Here is a 19480-nt window from a genome sequence, read left to right as displayed (position 1 = left end):
GAATCATCCGATATTCATAATCGATTTTGAGAATGGTCAGCCATTAAAGTGTTTGAGAAACAACAAAATCTAAAAATATAAAACGTAATTTGTAAAACTGAACTTTAGAACACTATGGATTTTAACTCAGATACCAAACAAAGATACATGAGAATGATAAAACAATAGAAACAAACCTATAGGTATAGTGTTGATATGAACATGTAAACATGTATTGAGAGGATGAAGGAAGAAAAAGGACCGGTGGATATGGGGGTGGGGAATGATAGATGTGAATAGAGAAAAATGACTTGTCAATCGACCACTAATTAAGGAATTTACATTTAAGATAATTATTTAATACCATATTAAAGAGATTAGTATACCTTACCTTTTCACGTAATTTTCTCAATCTTCCCCAACACTTGGTGTATGTTTGATATGAAGAAAATATTTTCTTAGAAAACTAGTAGATTTTTGACTTATTTTCTCATGTTTGGTTGGTGAATAGAAAATATTTTTAATTTTTTTAGTGTCTGATTATTGAATGAAAAATACTTTTGAGAAAATATCTTTTATTTTTACTAGTGAGTAAACTTTTGAATTGAAATTGAAAATATTTTCAAAATAACTTAATTTTTTGGGGGAGGGTGGGGTGATGAGGGATAGGACTGGGGGGTGGGTCGCGGGTAGGGTGGTGGAGTGAAAAACTCGTCCAGGGTGGGGGTGGTCGGGTGAAAGAATAGAAAATTCATATTGAAAATATTTTTTTAAAAAAACAAACTTGATATTTTTTTTGTAAGGGGGGGGGGGGGGGGAGTTGGGGTGAGGTGACGGGGTGAAAAATAAAATTTGAAACTGAAAGTACTTTCTTTTAAAAAAAAACTTAAATATTTTCTTTTTTTTTGGGGGTGGGGGGTGGGGGTGGGGGGGTGGGTTGTCCGGGGAAGGGGTTGTCGAGGGTGGGGGTGTTGGGGCGAAAAAACAAAAATTTAAATATAAAAATATTTTTTTTAAAACAAAATTTAATTTTTTTTTTTGATGGGGGTAGGGGACCGGCGGGAGGGGGTGGTGGTAAGGGCTGGCGGATGGGAGTGGCCGAGGTGAGGGTGAGGTAAAAAAACAAAAAAAAACTAAAGTTAAAAATATTTTCTAAAATAAGCTTTAAATTTACTTTTTCAACAAAAGAACTGTAATTTGAAGTTGGAGGAAAGTTTTGAAAAACATTTTTCTTTATTTTTTTGAAGTGAAATCATTTTTCTTAAATTTGAGTAAAATGAATTGATATAAAAAATATTTTTCAAAACATTTTACCCAACCAAACATGAGAAAATTGAAAAACATATTCCTCCTACCAAACACACCCTTAATAGTTTTTTCACGTTATCAGTTTTCTACAATCTTTAAAAAAAGGGCAAGCTACACAAATCACATTGGTTTAGGTTCTAATTACTTAAATTCCCAATAGTTTTAAATATTATTTTCTCTACCATATTTCATACAAATCCCATTGGTTTAGGTTCTAATTACTTAAATTCCCAATAGTTTTAAATATTATTTTCTCTATCATATTTCATACTTAGGATACATAAGTTTGAATCGTGAGATACAAGTATCTGCTGAATTTTAAAATTGAGACATATTTTATTTGCTTAAATTAATTGGATATAACCAATTTCTATAAGGCGGGGTATCAAGGAGTGAGTGTATCTATTTTTTAATTAATTTCATTTTATTACTCTTCAAATAATAAAATTCATTAATTTGATGTATCTATTATTAGTACATGATGTATTTAACAAACATAAAACCTAGATACGTATCATACAAGTAGATTCATATGTATCATATATATATATATATATATATATATATATATATTATATTTATTATTTGTGTCTAGTATTAATTTCATGTATCTATTTATATGATATAATATTAAATTCATGTAACTATTTATATAATATAATATTAATTTTATGTATCTATTATATGATCTAATTCTAATTTCATGTACCTATTATTAATTTGATGTATCAAGTATCAATTTCATACATTATATTCAAAAGCATGTGTCTCGAATAAATAACAATATTCATACTATTTTCTGAATTATGAGCCATTAAATGGAGAAAATACTATAAAAACCTATAATAAATTAGCCAGAAAAAAATTCTAAACCATCGAATCAAATAAATGACACGATTGAAAACAAATATACAAAAGGAAAAACTAAAGAAAATCTTACTTTGCCACGTTAACTAATGATGATTATGTAGAAAGTAGAGATTGATATGAATTTAGCACATGCAAAAAATAATAAAAATGGCTAAGGAAGAAAAGATGCGTGTGAGAATGGAAATGAGATACAATTTTTTTTGTGATAGGGGAAGGAAACTTTAATGAAAAAGAAGAACAAGCGGCAATGGTAGAATACGTGATGTATCTGTGTTGGGATTAGAGGAGGAAAACGATCGAAAAGAATAAAGCGAAATTAATTTGAATCGTTAGTGTCCTACTAATTGAGAAAATATAATTTTAAGTTAATTATTCATTATCATATATATTTAAACGGATATTGTATTTGATTTAATTTTTTTCATATATAAATATGATCATATGTATATGTGATAGTTAAGTATGGATTCATAGGTAGTTTTTCCTACAAATTACGACTTCTCACAATATATGTGGGCCCACTGTAAATATGCACTCACTTCTTCTTTTTTGTTTTCTTGATTATTTATTTTTTGGCTAAATTTTTTCCATATTAAATGTATATACGTATTAAATTAATAATGAATGATATCGAGTCATTAAATAATTAATTATAAATATATAATATTAGTAATGTAGAAATCAGTTATTGATAATATATATTATTTTATGTAATATTTGTTCTCCTATTAGTTTTTTAAAATTTGTATTTTGTATGAAATAAAATATAAATTTTCTAATAATTAACATAAATATTAGTCACGTAGATTTAGTCATTTAGATTTTTTGTAAATTCTTTTATGTAATAAGCATCTACAAAAGAGCGGTTGAGTTGCTCCTCAAACTCATAAAAATATCAGGTTTTCCAAAAAAAAAAAAGAAGAAGAGGAAAATGGTCAAATGACCCTGTAAGGTATATTCAAATTTTTAACCACACATTTATATTTTATGAGCTTGGACTATTATTTTTAATATCAACTCTATTAAAAAATTATATAATATTAATAATATTTATAGGTTTTTATTTTACACTTTATAAGATTATTTACAAAGACATATATAAAAAATGTATCTTCAATTTCAATTTCAATTATTTATTATTTAATCTAATACTTTAAAAAAAATGAAAAAAGGTGAGAGTTGTCTCTCAATTATTGGAAATGGATCAGATATATCCTCTATTTGAATTTAGAGTAAAAAATATCCTTACTGTTAACATATTGACTTACTTTTATCCCTCAAAACTAAACATATGTTATGTTACCTTAAAACTTCAAATAAATTTATTTTACTTACTTGGAATTTCGAAGGACAAAAAGTTTAAAAACAATCTTTTTTTTCTTTGAACCATGTTCACCTCTTTTTTCTTTTATGAGGCACCCACCAATAACACTAGCGACAAGGTTGTCTCTGTTAGGGACATATCATTGACCAAATATTTAAATATGATATTTATTATAGGATAATTATTTAATTTAGTTTTAATAAAAGTTCTAATAGATCTTATAAATTATTTATGGTGTATACAATAGATGATTTAACATATAGAAGTTTAGTTTATACACAAATTATAATGTTTTTTGTTCAGAAGATGGAAATTGTATGTGTTTTAGTTGTTGCACTTTCTGCCGTATTCTTCTTCTAATTTATTTCGACTATTGTTATTATGTTAATGGTCTCTGCTGTTGTTGCCACTGACTTTGCCATTAGTGAAGTTCCATCTATTTGGAGGTCGTTCGTGGCTTAAACCTACAAATATATGCCTCCTTATCAACTGCGACTGTAACGTCTTTTAAGTTGCAGAACAATCTCTATGATAACTCGATTAAGGATCGATATAAGGCCGGCTATAGACTACTATATTCGGCTCCTGCATGACTTAGACAACATCGTACTGAGGCCAGACCGATAGTGGTGTTTATGATGCAAAGCTTCCGATAGTTAATCTGTACACATCGGAGAAAGATACATTGTTCAACACGAATGTTTTTTCATTCAACCAGAGCCTAACAAAGTTGTTGTTAAGGTCCTTGTTTGGAATGAAGTTGAAGAGGCAGAGACCGTTTATATTTCCTCAGGATTAAGAAATTAAAATTTTTATTAGTAATCTATCTGTTTCAATATATATATATATAACACTTTTTGAATCTTGAGATTCCATCAAGTTTATTTTTTATGGTAAAATTTTTATATTTTCTTTTGAATTATTTTGTATTTTCAATTTTTGTGATTTGTAGTACTTTTTTTTTTTTTACATAGTTTACAAATTATAAATTTATTTTTAGAAATTTAAAAGTATCCAATAAAAAATAAACTGTTTAACTTTCGAAAAATAAAAAAATATACCCCCGTCCATAATTACTTGTCCACTTTTCCTTTTTTGGTTGTCCCTAATTACTTGTCTATTTTGACAAATCAAGAAAGTTTTTACCTATTATACTCTCAATTAATTACATTGAGAAAAATAGAACTTCTTGAAAGTTTTAAGTTTTTAATTCATCAATTTTATAATTAATAAAGGAAAAATGATAATCTTACTATATTATTAATTGTTTTTAATAGGCGTGTCAATTTAAAAGCGAAAATAATTAATGACAAGGGAGTACCTAATCAATCAAGAAGAACACGACACCATGTGCAATACCAAAAACAAAGCAGTTAAGGTTTTCTTTATTAAACAATCAAAAAGAACATGACGCCGTATAAGAGGGAATTGTTTCGTTATTCCTTCGTTATTTCAATATAAGAGGGAATTATTTCAATATTTGATAAAACTTTTTTGTTACGAAGTCCTACTCAGTACTTCTTCACTTTCTTCTTCTTTATGTAATTATCTATACAAGTTTCTAGTATTTTTTCCTTTTTTTTTTAAATATTATTTATGGACTATGTTCATTCATGAATCTATTATTAATGTTCATTTCTTTCTCTTAGCTTTTGTTTCTAGTTGAAGTTTTCTTTAACCACACACCGAATATGGTCATTCATAATTCTATCTTAAGAACATTTAACATGACCTATCAGATTCCTAGGAATTTACAGGTTAATCCATCGATGTTTTTTAGGGGCTAAGATATTAACCATATACTAAGTAACATAAATTCATGTTAAAGAAAACTATTAAACAGTTTTTATATATCAAAATAAACAAACATAATTTACATATAGGGGAAGTTACTAGATCTTAAATATGAAAACTTACATAATTAACGGAGTGAAGTTTTCCTTTCTAGAAACCCAAAAACTTACAGAAATATAATTTCTTCAAACTAGTACAAACTTTATATTACAAATTTTTTTTTCTATGCTAGGGATTTTTGAAGAGGGATTTCTGGCATAATTTCTTATTTTTGATTTTTTCTTTTTTTTCTGCTCTTTTTCTTTTCTTATTCTTTCCTCAACTGATAATGTCTGCTTTTATAGAGATCTTTGGATTTCAAACTTCAGATTTCAAATAGAAAGAGAATCTTATCATCTCAGCCGTGTACGCTTCTGGGCCCCATCGTCACGTGAAATGATGCTCCTTCTCTTGCATTATTGTCCTTGTGGTCTGGTATCTGTCTTATCCTTTTAAGCATGTCCCAACAGTTTTTCCACAAATGTGTGGTAGTGAGTAAAGTGGGACTCACAGATTAACTAAAGAGGCATCCCTCTTGATTACAAATTTTTTTACAAAATACTTTAATGTATATCTATATTTTTTTAAGTGTCCAAATTATGCAATGCTATAGAATCAAAACTCATTCCAGAGTCATCATCATTAGGATTTTGGGAAAATTGCATGGTCTCTAAGTAATCTTCTGAGTTTTCTTGACTACTTTTCTTGCTAGGAATTGAGCTTGGGTCTTTAATCATATGTTTGTCTTGTTCATGTTTTTGTTTGAGTAATTTTTTATACTGTCTGGTTAATGAGAAATTCTTTGTCTTTAGTTTTCTGGGCTTTTTTAGTTTTATGTTTCAGATTTTGGGTAAAAGATAGTGGTAGTCTTCGTCTATTCTGGGAAAAAGATGAACTTTCTTCTTTTTCACTTTTTGACAAAGTGACAGCCATAAACGGATTTGATAAGTCTTTACCGGCTACCGTTTGAACTGGACGAGCTGTATCTTCATCCGATACAGTGAATTTCTTAACATTCAGTGGGGAATGCACACCCATCTCATTCATTTTCATTAGGGATGGAAAACCCTGTATATTTTTCTGAGTTTGTACATCTTGTTTAGTCTGACCTTTGCTTTTCATTTTTCAAATTTTTTTCCCGAGCTTGGCATTTTCTTGCATTAGAGCTTCGTTTTTGAGATTTAGCCTTTTAAATGCTTCGGTCATGGATGAGCAATGATCACAGAATATTACATTGTTTATATCCTTTTGGATGTTGTATTGTGGAGTTTATCTGGGTTTTGTTTAAGGGTTGGAGAAATATAGTAATTTGATCCTTATATCCCTCTAGTATAGTCTAAAGCTTCTGTAAAATCATTAAAACCTTTACAAAGAAGTTTTTGAAAATCTTTAATAGAGTCTAAAACTTCTATCCATGTTTGAAAAACATAATTTGTTTTACCATGAATTATCACATAATATTTAAATTTATTTTCTTTATTTTTTTTAGTAAAATAATATCCTAAAGCATTTAAAACAGCAATTACATGTTTAGTGTCTTTTTTATTATATGCTATCCATATATTATCTATGAGGCATGTTTGCTGTTTGTCTAGTTGGCAATTAGGCAAATGTCTGAATGTCCAGTTAGACGGTTCATATGCTATTAAGTTTTGTTGTCCAAACTGCAGTCTTTCTATTCTGACATCATCAATTTTTTCTAGAGATCTAAAATGTAAATTTGATAACATTGTCTGTTTGTAAGAGTCTGCCTAGTTGAGGTTGAAGGTTGAACTCTTTTACCCTTGTCTGGTAGTAATGATCTCATTCTATAAAATTTAAACTTTTATTAGTAATCTACTTAATTGAGCAGCTATATGATTATCATTTCCTTTATATGCTCAAATACTATAGATTGATAAATAGATATAGTATCTAAAAAATTTAACCATCGTCTTCTACCACTACTTTTATCATTAATTTTCTAATGAAATTCTACTATAGCTTCACACTCTGTCCTTACTAATATCTCTGGTTTGTTTAAAATGTATATTCTAAAACTATTCAGGCCATATATTACAGCTAGGATTTCAATGTCCATGCTAGCTTTATTTCCTTTTTCTTTATATTTTTCACTTTGGTAGGCACATATTCTTTCTTCTTTGTCAGGATTATATTTATGAGGCCTGACTTTTAATATTGCTCCCCATTCTTCTAAACTACCATCTGTTTCGATAATTAAACAATTTGATTCTAAAGGCATATTAAGATCAGAAATATTTCTTATTTTATCCTTTATTTTTTGTACTAATTTTATATCTTCTATATTAAAATTTCTCTGTCATTTACTTCCCGTCTTAGAATATAATGGTCTTGCAAGTTTTCCTAAATCTTTAGTAAATGGTCTGGCATAGGTTATTATTCCTAAAATATTTGCAAGTCTTTTAAACTATTTAGTCTATCTAGCATATCTAAGGCTTTTTTTTGGCTATATGAGGTTGTAGTTTGATATTTTCTTCTCCTAATATAATTCCTAAAAATTTTATGTAATTCTTCCATAATTTCATTTTCTTTTTAATAATTATTATCCCATTATTAATAAATAACGTAAATACCTTCTGTAAATGTCCTAAGTGTTCTTTTATATCTTTACTGACTACTAATATATCATCTACATATACTAGAACAAATCTTTTGTATTCTTCAAATATTTTATCCATTTTTCTTTGGAAAATTGGAGGCGCAGTTTTTAAACCGAATGACATGACTAACCATTCAAAATGTCCTTTTGGACATGTAAAGGCTGTCCATTCAATACTATCCGGATGCATTTTTATCTGCCAATATCCTGATTTACAATCAAACTTACTAAATATTCTTTTCCCCTGTATGCTATTTATTAGTTCTATTTTATCTAGTAATTTATATCCGTCTGTTCTAATGTTATCGTTTAATCTTTTATAATTTTTTACCATTCTAGCTTTTCCGCTAACTATTTCATTATGATTTCTTACCATAAATGCTGCCGATCTATGTTTTGAGGTTGATCTTTTTATTACTCCTAACTCTAATAGTTCTTTAATTTGTATACTAAAATCTTCTAGATCTTGATTGGTTGCTTCTATCGCAATAGTTTTTATTATATATTCGAAATTTATAATGTCTAGTTTACACACAATTTTGTTATTTTCCCAATGTTTTAAAGGCTTTTCACCTATTATTTCTATTTGATCTAGGATTTCTATAATGTTATCTAAGTTTTGTTAGTTTTTTACTTGTCCTATTTTCTTAATTCCTGTTTTGAAATTATATAATTCTGTTGCTATTTCTATTAAGACATAATTTTTGTCTAACTCATCTAAATCTTCTAACTCTTCTATTTCTGATAAATTTTCAGATATTATATTACAACCTATTTTACTGCATGTTGAATTATTTTATACAATTATCCCAATATTTTTCTTTTAATTTGTATCTTATTTTAGTATCAGGTTTACTAGTTAAAACCGATGTATGAGTGATACTTTTTAGAAAAATTATTGCATCACTTGTTATAATAGTGCCTCCTTTATTTTGTAATATAAAATCTAATCCTAATACAAAATCTATACTTATATTCAAGTCTCTTACCCATATTTTATCCATTTTATAAGTAGGTTTATAAAATTCTGAGCATGTGTTTAAAAAACTAACTTGTGCTTTTTCTATATAGTGTCTATATACGTTATGTGTTTCGTCCATTTGCATGGCTGAGAGCGGCTTTGCTAGGGTTTTTATTAGTTCTTGAGGTACTATTTTCGTGTCGAGGATGCTATTAGTACATCCTGAATCTACTAATGCTAAGGTTTCTATTTCGTATTCTCCTAATTGAAGTCTTGTTAATACTTTAATAGTATTTATTTTTTTATCTTCATTGCATATTAAGGTGTTATATTCTTCATTCTTTAATTCTTGATTGTATATTGATGACAGTGATTCAATATGTTTCCATTTTTCTAATCTTATTATTATAATTTCTATCTGTTCTACATTTTCTAACATGTCAATCTTTATTTAGATATCGTTTTCTAGCCGAAGATTTTCTAAGGAAGTATCCTTTTTTACTATATCTTTTATTATATTGTGGTTTATTTTTTTTATGCCTTTTTATTTTATATTGGTTTTTATCATAGCTTTGAACAGTATATATTATATCTTTATAGAAATTCATCTCATTTTGTTTTAATTATTTTTGTATTTGCAGGTGCGTGCACTTTTCTTGTAGTATTTCCATTATATGTTGTATCCTATGTCCTATTGACCATTTATCCTGATGATTTTGTAATACTCCTTCTCGTTTACTCTATTTGTCTTCTCTTTCTCTTCCTAAAGCTCCAGACAATTTATTAAAAAACTTTTTTCCTAGATCTTGGTCAAAAGCATTATCACTAATTGTGCAGTAGTAAAAATAATCATTTAAGAATTTCTGTATATGGTACCAGTTACTTATACTTAACTGTTCTAATTTTATTATTGCATTTATTTGTAGTGTTACTAATCCACTATTAGGGTCTTTTCCTGTTATTAGTGTATGAATTTTATTTGTAAGATTGTATGGATTTGGTCCTAGTGATACCAAATATTGGAACTCTTGTGGGAACTCTACCTTATAGGCTTCCCATAATGCTTTAGTGGATTCTCCTAAAAAGCTTTCTAAATACTTATACATGGTTTCTGCATCTGTTTCGGTATAATTTTCTATGAAATCTGCTACTACTATTCCTTTCCATAAGCCTATTACTGAATTCTATCTTTGCGGATCATGTGCTGCTACGTTTAATATTTTTACTTACTACTTCTTGTAGTGTTATTGGTTCTTCTATAGACATTCTTTTTCCTATCAGTTTTAGATTTGCTGGGGGAACATCACCCCGTATGTACACTCTTCTACTTGGTATATTTTCAGTACTATTGTCTGCATTATATCCTTGTTCTGTTGTTCTTTGTAATGGGCTACCTGAGCTCGCTGACTCCATTAATTCTTTCTGGCTAATTGTATATTCTAACTTAGTTGTCTCGCTATCACTTTCTTGTAGTTCTTTTATTATATTATTAACTTTTTATAATTTTTCTTGTAATAGTTTTTCTAATCTATAGTCTCTATTATCTGTCCTGAATTCACATATTTTAAAATGAGATATTAACTTTTCTAAGTCTAAAGTTTCTAGTTTACATCCTTTACATTTAAATAGTTAATTTATGTTGCTGTAACTTATCTCTTTTGCTTTTTCTATAGCTAAGTCTATTACAAATTCTTCTAATATTACTTCCATGTTCATTCCTTCTAACGGTACTTCTTTCACAACGCTTTCTTCTTTTATATCTCTTTGAGTTACATAGTTATAATCTGTAAATCTAATCGAGGGCTCACCTTTAGAATTTATGTATATTAGATGAGCATCAGGAGTTAGACTTTCTTTTTTCTTAAAATCATCTAATTTCTAATCTAATGCCGCGTATTCTTCAGGATTTATCTTTATAGGTTTTACTAGTTTTATTCCTTTATTTTCCATTACTTCCACTACATCTTTTATCTGTAATTTAAATCTAGTATTACTATTGTCTGTTATTTTTCCTGAAAATCCTATGCACATTAGAAGGTTTTTTTCATTTTCCATTTCTTCATATCCTTTATTTTGTTATCCCATTTTAATATGTTTACCAAATTCTTTCAAATTCATCATTAAGTCTGGGTTTATATGAAATATTCCTCCATTATTTGTCATATTTACCTCAGTTAATCCTATAATTGATTTTTTTAGGTCTGACCATCTGTCATCATATATTACAATTAATATCTTTGTTCCTAAATTTTTTTCAGTTAATCCTTTAACACCTATTATTATTAGTCCCATATGCATTAAGTCTTTTCTTACATTATTTAGTTGCATTAGGGAATTTGAATTTATAAGATTTAGGGCTATCGAATTATTTCCTATTACTGATATTGTTCTTCTCTATAGTGCCTATATAATTGAGATTTGTTAAGTGATACGCTCAAACTTACTTCTCAAATAAGAAGTAAAGCGGTCGTGTCAAGTAAATAACCCAACTAGTGAGGTTGGGATTGTTCCCACGAGGAAAATAGTCTTGACTTAACTTCAACCTGTTATTACTATTGTTTGGTCAATGACTTCCTTGGAAAGTAAAAACAATAAAGGAGGGGGGGGGGGGTTCTATTTCTAAATGAGTAAATTAATTAACAAACTTGACAGAGACACTTAACAACTTTCAATATTAAATTTTAATCAATTAATCAAAGTAACTAGGGTTTACGTGTTCCCCACAGGTTCATAACTTGATAACTCTAACTATAACAATTCTTTCCTAGTATCTTGCATGCAAAGTGATAAGTTATGTATTTCTAAATCCTTGGTCCGGCATATAGAAAATCTCACTCCACACCTTGGTCCGGCTACATGTGTTGCTATCCTAACCCTTATCCTTACCTCATATTAAGCATCGTATTTGATATTTAACTAAGTTATTACCTCGTACCAATCAATATTAGCCTATTAGATAGTATATACTAAATCTATGTTAATAATTCTTTTCCTATTATCTACCTTCTTGGTCTGGCAAGTAGCATTAAGGCGAGTTCTAACGTTGGCCATCCGTTAAAAAGACTTCTAAGCGAAAGAATTATTAATACATGCAAGACACTATTCTAGAATTGTTATTTTAGTTAGGGTTTATCTCATTATTTGCCTATGGTTCCCACAACCCTAGTTATGGAGTTTAGTTACTCATGGTCATAAACACTATATTCAAATATATTAAATAAGAGTTCATGTACTTACTTCAATGAGAAAGAGTAAAATCCAAAAGTTTGCTTGATTAATCACCAATATTCACTTGCAAGAATCTCAAAGTAATCAATAATCTCACAAAAAGTTTAATGATTATTAAGAATCTCCCAATACAATGTTTACCAATAAGGAATTTTACAATCTAAGAGTCTAACTTAACAGAGTCTCACAATCTCCGAGTCTCCCCTCAAAAACGAGGTTTTTCGAACTATTTATAAAAAATAAAAACCTAATTAAACAAGGACTCTATTTGCTGGAAATCTGTCAAAACGCGGCTGGGTCGACGGACCTTGCGACGGATCGTCGTGGTCACGACGGACCGTCATGGACTCCGTCGTCCCATACTTATGCAATTTCTTCTGTTGCTCTCTTCACCACCCTCGACGGAAAGTATGACGTACCGTCATAGGCACAACGGTACGTCAAGGGTCTTCGTTCCAAAACACTTCAACTCTTGGAATCTGGGTACTGGGATCACTTCTTTGAACTTCATGACGAACCTGCAGAACGGACCGTCATAGCCACGGCGGACCGTCACAAGCTTCATAACCCCACACTTGGTCAGACTTCCCTATCTTCCTTCAGAAGCTTTACTACGCTTCCACCTACGGACCGTCACAAGCACGACGGACCGTCATAAGCTCCGTAGGTGGTCTCTTCAACATTTCTTTGCTCAAAATCTCCGCATTCAGCTTCGGACAGATTTCCTGCAAAATAAACAGAAACTTATATAAAAATTAGCACAAAAAGGCTTTTGGACACACTAAACTTAAGGAAAAAGTATTAATAATACTGTGAAACCACGGTATATCAACACCCTCAACTTAAATTCGTTGTTTGTCCTCAAGCGACACACTATGACTCAATACAAAATCTTTTTACAATAGTATCCATGTTTTATCCGTTGCAATCATTCGGCTATCAATCCCGATTAATTTCATCAAATCTATGCATGCTATCACTATTAGGCTTGAATTATGTGGGATCAGAACATGAGACAAACTCACCATGCACTAACACCTATCCTCTTCAATTTCTCACCGAGGTGCTAACAATTCCGGTATTGCAACTAGTGTCCTCACTTTAAAACAAAATCCTCCTTTTTCACACAATGATTTCAGTTTGAGTATAAGGATTACTTTTCAACACTTGTTCTCAGAACAAAGTCACACTCATTCATACCTATTGCCATAAACTTTTCCTTATTTTCACTACCTTAAGTTTGCTATACAAACCTTAGGATCACGATAGGACTTTTTTAGCTAGTAACATAGGCTCGGGGTAAGGTAAGGTATATTTAGGTATACTTTAGTGACTTTTTTCCCTCCTTGACATATCAGCTAAACCTTCCACTTTCTATCATTTTATCTCGCCCAGTTTCTCATATTCTTTCACCTTTCTATTTTCTCTTCTTTCTTCGTTTGTGTAAGTGACTCTCTTCTTTTCTTGCTTGTATTTTTTGTGTATTTTTCTTTTTATCTACTTTTCTTTTCAACTAATTCTTGAGTCACTTTACTTTTGTTCTTTCTCTCTCTTTGTTCTTTCAACCCCACTTTCCAGAGCATTCCTCATAGTAGCCACCCTCAACTCATGGCTTTGCCATGAGTCAAGGTACACAATACCCAAAGTTGGGTCAGGGCCATAACGAAGGTTGTTTATGCATTAGCCACCCTCAACTTATGCTTTTGGCATAAGGTGAGGTGCACATGTCCAAGGAGGGACCAGGGCCAACACATTGTTTCCAGAAAAGATCAGTTGGGGTGAAAAGAGAAAGGTCTAAATTTTAAGCTTAGATTATTTGGATCAAAGAAGGATAAATTTCATTTGGTTTCTTTTATTTAGGCTAGAAATGGGCTATATTGAATTAGGGCCTATGATCCTTTCCTAATTGTCTATTACAACTTACTTTTAGCAGGACTAACCAGGCAAGTTCTAGCTCAGTACCAATAGTGGACTATTCAAATTTCCTCACACTCACTTGACATCTCATCACTATACCAGATTATCAGACACCTAGTTCGAATTTAAGACTTAGGGTAAGGCAATAGTGTAACTCTATTTCATGCTTAGAGCCACACAATTATCAGTTACTATGCCTAGTCATGCATTATTTTCCAGTTTATAAGGATATCATTTTAGCCATCATGCTCCAGAATTAAACTATGTACAAAAGATATAAACATGCTGGTTCAACAGAAAAAGTAATCAGTCTTTTGGGGAAAAAGAACACAGGCAAGAAAACCCCAAAAGAGGATAGTGAATTGGGCTACTCAGACTTCAACCTAGCACTCACTTTCCATTTACTCCACCCCCAACAAAATGATATGCAATTGTCCCCAATGCATAAAAAAATTGAAATACAAGAGTGGTAGGTGAAGCAAACCTGGGGCGCAAAGCGTCGACAATCAGCACGGATCGTTGTGATTATGACGGTCCGTCGTCGATGTCCATCGTGGGACACTTAAAAAAAATGGAGACCCTTAAGAGAGGGGTCTCTGACCGCCATGACGGTTATGCAGGACGAACCGTCGAGAGTATGATGGTCTGTCGTAGATGTCCTTTGGAGGACACTTAGAAAATGTGAGAGACCTTTAGGAATAGGGTCTCTGACAACTAGCACGGTTGTGCAGGACGGACCGTCGAGAGCACGAAGGTCCGTCGCATGTGTCCGCTGGTGACTGTTTCAGAGTGATCTTCTGCAGAATTTCCTGGTGATGTGCCTGCAAATTTAAAACCCATTAGTAGAGAATTCTACCATTACTAGAAAGAATGAAAGAGAAAAAAAAACTATAAGTATTGGGTTGCCTCCCAACAAGCGCCTGATTTAACGTTGCGGCACGATTGAGGACACTTGATTACTCAGCCTTCATCAAGATGGTTTGCCTCTATTACTTTATTCCCCGATGCTTTATACCCAAAATAGAGTTTTATTCGTTCTCTATTAACCTCAAACCGCACTTCCTCCTTGGCTTTTAACTCAACTGCTCCATGAGGGAATACTTGGGTAATCAAGTAAGGGCCAGTCCATTTGGACTTGAGCTTGCCCGGAAGACAAGGCACCCCAGAACTGTCTATAAGCACCAAATACCCAACCATAAACTCTTGTTTTGCATTTTTCTGTTCAGTCTCCTTCTTCATCTTTACTTTGTGGGATATGGCAGATACCGATTGGAGCTCACCACTCTGCCTCATGGTCCTACAAATGTTGAAGGCCGCTTCTTCATTATTCAACCGAAATGTCATCTGTCCCTTCTCCATATCAACTAAGGGTCTACTTGTAGCAAGGAATGGGCTTCCAAGAATAATAGGCACTTCAAAATCGACCTCACAATCAATAAATAACAAAATCAGCCGAAAAGATGAATGACTCCACTTTTACTAGCACTTCATGGAGTATCCCTATAGGCCGTTTCACTGTCCGATCAGCCATCAGTAGCCGCATCGCAGTGGGTTTTGGATCCCCCAAACCCAACTTCTTGTAAATTAAGAGGGGCATGAGATTTATGCTTGCCCTCAGATCACATAATGCTTTCGCAAAATGTAATGACCCATCTGTACAAGGAATAGCGAACGCACCCGGATCTTCTTTCCTTTGTACGAGGGATCTTGTAGCAATCACACTACAATGCTGCAGTCTATCATCATCCTCAAAAGTGACCGATCTTTTCTTGGTGACCAGATCTTTCATAAGTTTGGCATAACCGGGCATTTGTTCTAGAGCTTCTACCAAAGGGACATTGATAGAAAGATGCTTCAACATTGTTATGAAACGCCAGTATTTACCATCCTCGGTCTTTTTCACTAATCTCGAAGGGAAAGGTGGTGGTGGCCTAGGCATGGGAATTACCTTCATAGGTACTTCTGCATCTTTTCCATTACATTCCTCTGATTCACCACTACCCTTTACCACATTATCATTATATTTTCTCACATTTTCCTCAGTAGACGGCATAGGTGGGTCAATGGTTTGCTTACCACCCCGAGTAGTGATTGCCATACAGTGCGCATTATTCTTTGGATTTTGGACAGTGTTGCTAGGAAGAGTGCCCGGTTGCCGTGTGTTCACTGTCAGAGATAATTGGGCCATTTGCAATTCGATCTGTTTAATCGAAATTGCACGTGTATCAATTTTTTGGCCAATACTAGCTAAATCACCCCTTAACTCTTTAATGTGCTCATCACTAGCATCGAACCTCCTCATCATTTTGTGCAACATATCCTCAACTCATGCCATACTATCTCCACCATATTTAGGAGTAACTTCACGATTTTGAGGAGGAACATAGGGTCCATTCCCGTCGTTTCTATTAGCATAGTTACCTCTGTTATAGTTGTTGTCGCGGTTGTAGTTTCCATCTCGGACATAATGACCCTCACGGTTGTAGTTACCATAGTTCCGACCTTGGTTCCCTTGACCTTGGCGCCAGTTATCCTAATTTGAACCTTGGGCGCTTGGTCGGAAAACCCCCGTCTGCCTATTCACTTTATAAGTGTCCTCCGAATAATAGCACTCATCATTAGGAGGTGGTGGTTTAGCCAACTAGTTGACTGCATTTATCTTTTCTGCACCCCCTGTGACATGTTTTAGTACCAACCCAAGCTCAGTTCTAATCTGAGCCATTTCTTCCCGAATCTAATCTGTGCTGGGTTGTGAGTGGACTGCACTGCGAAGGTGTTTCTCCCTGTATCAGATTTCCTAGTACTCCAAGCTTTGTTATTCCGGGAGATTTTCTCTAGTTTTTCAGCAATCTCAGCATAAGGTCATTCTCCATAAGATCCACCTGCTATAGTGTCTAACACCGCTTTGTTGTTATCATCCTGTCCCCGATAGAAGTATTCCTTCAGTGACTCATCATCTATACGGTGATTTGGAACACTTCTCAAGAATGAGGTGAATCTATCCCAAGAACTACTAACTGACTCTCCTGGTAGTGCCACAAAGTTGTTCACTCTGTCGTTGTGGTTTAGTTTCTTGGAGACTGGATAGTAGCGTGCTAAGAAAACATCCCTTAATTGGTTCCAAGTGAAGATTGAGGTTTATGGGAGCTCAGTGAACCATATAGCAGCCTCTCCTGTATGTGAGAGAGGAAACACTCTGAGCCCTATTACATCTAGTTCCAAATCAGGCCTCCCCACTCAACTTTTACACACTGCCCTTACCTTAGCTATATGGGCATGTGGATCTTCAGAAGATAGTCCTGAAAAAAAACCTCTGCTAGTGCGCATTTGCATCAGGCTACTAGTTACCACAAAGGTGTGGCCTGTGGGTAGAGGGGGCAAGACAAGTGGCCCATCCGAGTCTGCTATGTTATCATACCTTCTGTAGTATGCTTGGGGCCGTGGAACGGGATTTTGTCCCCTCTGTTGATGTTCACCCAGAGCATCGGGTAACATCTGATCATGAACATCAACCAGAGCTGGTATGTTCTGGTTCGGATCCTCATCATTTATTCCCAAGTTTTGATTCATATTGCGCACTGTATGCTCTAACTCGTGATCGTAGGGAAATAAGGGTTCTCTTCCTCTCCGTGTATTTGGCATACAAGGAGGATAGTTCTGAAAAGAAATCAAAAACAATAAAACAAAGTAAAATCAAGAAAATATCAACTAAACTATAGTAATAAGTTCGATTTAATCTAAAAGCTAGAATCCCCGACAACGGCGCCAAAATTTGATACGTTCAAACTTACTTCTCAAATAAGAAGTAAAGCGGTCGTGTCAAGTAAATAACCCAACTAGTGAGGTTGGGATCGTTCCCACGAGGAAAATAGTCTAGACTTAACAACTTTGAATGTTGGATTTTAATCAATTAATCAAAGTAACTAGGGTTTACGTGTTCCCCACAGGTTCATAACTTGATAACTCTAACTATAACAATTCTTTCCTAGTATCTTGCATGCAAAGTGATAAGTTATGTATTTCTAATCCCTTGGTCCGACATCTAGAAAATCTTACTCTGCACCTTGGTCCGGCTACGTGTGTTGCTATCCTAACCCTAATCCTTACCTCATATTAAGAATCGTATTTGATATTTGACTAAGTTATTACCTTGTACCAATCAATATTAGCCTATTAGATAGTATATACTAAATCTATGTTAATAATTCTTTTCCTATTATCTACCTCCTTGGTCCGGCAAGTAGCATTAAGGCGAGTTCTAACATTGGCCATCCGTTAAAAAGACTTCTAAGCGAAAGAATTATTAATACATGCAAGACACTATTCTAGAATTGTTATTTTAGTTAGGGTTTATCTCATTATTTGCCTATGGTTCCCACAACCCTAGTTATAGAGTTTAGTTACTCATGGTCATAAACACAATATTCAAATATATTAAATAAGAGTTCATGTACTTACTTCAATGAGAAAGAGTAAAATCCAAAAGTTTGCTTGATTAATCACCAATATTCACTTGCAAGAATCTCAAAGTAATCAATAATCTCACAAAAAGTCTAATGATTATTAAGAATCTCCCAATACAATGTTTACCAATAAGGAATTTTACAATCTAAGAGTCTAACTTAACAGAGTCTCACAATCTCCGAGTCTCCCCTCAAAAACGAGGTTTTTCGAACTATTTATAAAAAATAAAAACCTAATTAAACAAGGACTCTATTTGTTGGAAATATGTCAAAACGCAGCTGGGTCGACGGACCTCGCGACGGATCGTCGTGGTCACGACGGACCGTCATGGACTCCGTCGTCCCATACTTATGCAATTTCTTCTGTTGCTCTCTTCACCACCCTCGACGGCAAGTATGACGGACCGTCATAGGCACAACGTTACGTCGAGGGTCTTCGTTCCAAAAAACTTCAACTCTTGGAATCTGGGTACTGGGATCACTTCTCTGAACTTCATGACGAACCTGCAGGACGGACAGTCATTGCCACGACGGACCGTCACAAGCTTCGTAACCCCACACTTGGTCAGACTTCCCTATCTTCCTTCAGCAGCTTTACTTCGTCGCCACCAACGGACCGTCACAAGCACGACGGACCGTCATAAGCTCCGTAGGTGGTCTCTTCTGCATTTCTTCGCTCAAAATCTCCGCATTCAGCTTCGGACAGATTTCCTGCAAAATAAAAAGAAACTTATATAAAAATTAGCACAAAAAGGCTTTTGGACACACTAAACTTAAGGAAAAAGTATTAATAATACCGTGAAACCACGGTATATCATTAAGATAATTTGTATTATATAAAACTTTAGGGTTTAACAATCTTAATTGATTTTGTTGAAAAATTTGTATATCTTTATCTACATCTATTATTTCATCTAATTGTTGGTTATTTTCTTCTTCAGTTCTTTTATTTGATATTCTCGATATACAAATATTGG

Source organism: Solanum lycopersicum, chromosome 3, assembly GCF_036512215.1.
Source record: "Solanum lycopersicum chromosome 3, SLM_r2.1".
Lineage (NCBI taxonomy): Eukaryota > Viridiplantae > Streptophyta > Magnoliopsida > Solanales > Solanaceae > Solanum > Solanum lycopersicum.
The sequence above is the reverse complement of the archived record's forward strand: the minus strand, read 5'-3'. Positions refer to the sequence as shown.